Genomic DNA, 3,535 nt, shown 5'->3' on the forward strand with positions numbered 1-3,535 from the left:
ACATCTGTCTCCTGTTCGTCTCCTAGTGTCAGAGAGAGTGATCCCTTGTGACCAGCGTTCAGCGAAAGCCGAACTGGAAGGAGACCTTACAATTGTCACTTACAGCACAGTAGCATGTGTTCGTTTGTCCGCGCTGCAGACAGTGATATACTCATGAAATTATAGTGGTGGTGAATGGGCAGAGATGAAATGACGCATTCCCCCCGGTGTTCAAAACCACACACACTATTACACATACAAACACAGACAGAAAACTGTTTTCATTTTTTTACCATGGCAACAGTCAAATGAAGTAAGCCAGTTCTGAGTAAGCCACATATCCGCTTTCAGAGCTGCAGTGGAGAAGCTGGCCATAAATCTGTTGGCTAGGCAGCTGGACCACTGTGTCAACTTATTAGACTGCTATTTGCAAGGACATCATTATCTCATCATTATCAAACAAGTTATTATCGGGTTATCAGCCTTTCATCAGTAATCATGAAAGCAAAAAAAACATGTCATGGCAAAATAATAGTTTCTTTTTAAACACTATATAGAAATGTAAAATACTGACATATTAAAATAAGGGAGACTCCCCCCCTCATAACTATCGCTGGACCTCTTATAAACCCAACCCGACTTTACTAATCTACTATCTAATAACAATTCCTTTCACACAGGATTTATGCAGTTATCTGTTTTGACATCTCTCTCAGACTGGGTGAAACCTTAAGCCATGTACTCCACCTACAGTATATACCTTGTTATGTTATGGTATTAACTTTGGAGATGGACGTACAGTCAGTGATTCAAAAAGCAGGGAGGAGCATTCATTCGAAGAACATGGAGACTTTTTCGGTTTATTGAACAAGGAAGACATTCCTCTGACTTGCGAAACAAACGTCTGCCTGACAGGGAAGTGTATGTGCATGAAAGAATCCTAAAATATCAGTCTGAGCGAGCATTTAAACCACATTAGGCTGCAGTCTAAGGCCTTGTTTACTTCACCAAGGCAATGCCAAACCATTTTGCATGTATTCAAAAAGTCTAGCAAAACAACACAGGTGCTAATATACAATGAAAATAAAGAATATCAAAAAGGACCCAAGTAGTTGAGCAGATGAAATCCTACATCAAGGAAGAATTTGCTTTCTAAATTTACAGCAACTACTTCCTTACATACCTTACTTATTTAAAAAAAAAATCTCAGTTTCAACATGTGATATGTTGTCATTGGGTTGTTTTTAATTAGGGATTAAATGCTTTGCAAATCACAGTTTTTATATAATTTGTAGCCACTACGATTTAAATTGCAAGCCCTAAAACAATCTCACTGGGGGTAATTGGCATCAGTGTGTAGGGGTGCCTTGCCCTCTGTGTTGCGTATCACTGTGATTTCATGCACTGTTTATGCACAAAGTGTTCAGTGAACTTCAAGCCTCTGACAGTGACCCTTATCCTGGCTCAAGGCCCGACCTCTTCAGCCATCCAAATATTAGATTGTCACGCTTCAAAAGAAACACTGTATTACCAGGATGTGCTGCTGCTGCTTTTCACAGTGAGTTGCTGGTTGCAAAAGCTACTTGCAGGCTTGATGTGGCATTGTCAATTTTTCTAATAGGAAGCAGACTACCAGAAGGGAATGGCATGGCAATATAGAACTAATCTTATTCAGGCTATAAAAAGAACAAGAGCAGACCAACTACAGAATGAATGCCAATGTGATTGACTGAAACAGAGAAATAGGACTTTGGGGAAGAGTTCCCGAAGAGTTTCCTGGTTAGGAGTCTGCTCCTCCTGCTATGTTTCAGGCCTCCACCAGTCCCAAAATAGACTTGTCAGCACCAGCTGATGGTGGCTGGCTCATGGCCCAATGTAAAGGGCTTCACAGGTGCCCTCCATCCTCATATCAGATCCAAGCCACTCAAGGGAAAGCAAAGGTCAGCAAGGCCTTTCTTATCCACCAATGTAAGAACGCTCATTACAATAAGTTAAAAAAAGCTAAAAACACCTTCTAAACTGCAGCAGGAAAGATAACTTAACTCATTAAATTGACTGATCCTCCTAATAAACAACACACATACTGTTTCATATGAAATGTTGTATTTGAAAGTGAGCAGAGACAACTATCACATTATTATGATTCAGGGTAAAGTCCACAACCGGCTGTAAAACCAGAAGTCCAAAATACTGTAAGCTGGTAATGAAAGCACACTGAAGCATTTGAGTTGACTGCGTTACCAGCTGAAAACATAAAAAGTTACAAAAGCACAAATCAAAGTGTGGCCCTTAGTCTTCCCTAAGTCATGACTTGCGTCTCTGTAGTTGTGACAAATTGTTTTCTGATGCACGAGAGCCCATTTTTATCCAGATGGTAAGCCAATTTTTATTTGAGGAGCTTGCCTCTTAGCTGTGTATGGTTAGGCAAGTGACTCCATAGTCTGAGACAGCTGTGCCCCCTGACGTAGCTGGTGCATGTTAGAGCCCAAACACCCGACCTAGGAATCTGCTAAAGTTAGAGGTTGTTGTGAACAACTTTATATGGAGGTTTCCGACTGCCGCCAGTGTATTTATAGGCTTTCTAAGTAATTAGAGTAATCTAATTAATGAACTTGGTCATAGCTGAATTATTTTGCCCTATCTTTTTGAGCCACCTCCACACCTAAATAAAAGAATGCTGGCCAAGTGGTTTCTGTCCCAGTTGATAATGCTCAGAGACACCAAGGGGCAGGCTAGTTTATCATGTTTATCATTTATCAGTCTATTAAATATGAATTTGTCCTAAACAGAATCACCACAATGCTTTTCATGCACTGTCTTTGCCTTAGATCTTGCAGCAAGTTTTGCTTAGGGCTCTGAAGACATTTACATTTAAACGCTTCATTGTAACCGTGTTATCTAGACATTTATTAAATGAACTGCCATGCATGAAGTTAAAAAAAAAAAAGAAATAACACAGCAAAAAGACATCCATTGGATATTTGGTTTGTTATTGTGTTCTAGTGTTCCTATAAGTTTGATTCTTTAGTTTATGACCAACAACATAAGCTTCGGACTTAATCTGTATTTAGCTCTAACTGTTAAACGTTAGCTTGCTCACATGCTAAAATAAGATGATAAACGTTCAGCACATACCTGCTAAAATTCACTGTGCTAGAATCGTCACTGGGAGAATGTATTCATGCAGAATGCTACATTTGGATCTGTATACGTCAGACAGAAACATCTGGAACTGAAAACTGAAGTTAATGTGGACTCGCTGGCTCAAAGAGTGAGTCAATCCCCAATAACACTCCTGTTAAAACTCACATTTTTGTGATACTCCCTTTGTAACAATTGTATGATGGTTGATTTAAAAAACGAAACAAAAAATAAACAATAATAATAGTAAATAAATGTTTTAAACTTATCCCAAAAGGTTGATTCAGTTCATCTGGACGTAGCGTTTTCAGATAACTGTGCTCCAGTTTGGGGGAAAACAAACAGAATTCTAGGATTTTGTTGAACTACTCAGCAATGAGAGGCCAATTTTTATTTATTCATATATTCACTCATA

The sequence above is a fragment of the Pelmatolapia mariae genome, linkage group LG10_11, assembly GCF_036321145.2.
Source record: "Pelmatolapia mariae isolate MD_Pm_ZW linkage group LG10_11, Pm_UMD_F_2, whole genome shotgun sequence".
NCBI classification, from domain to species: Eukaryota; Metazoa; Chordata; class Actinopteri; order Cichliformes; family Cichlidae; genus Pelmatolapia; species Pelmatolapia mariae.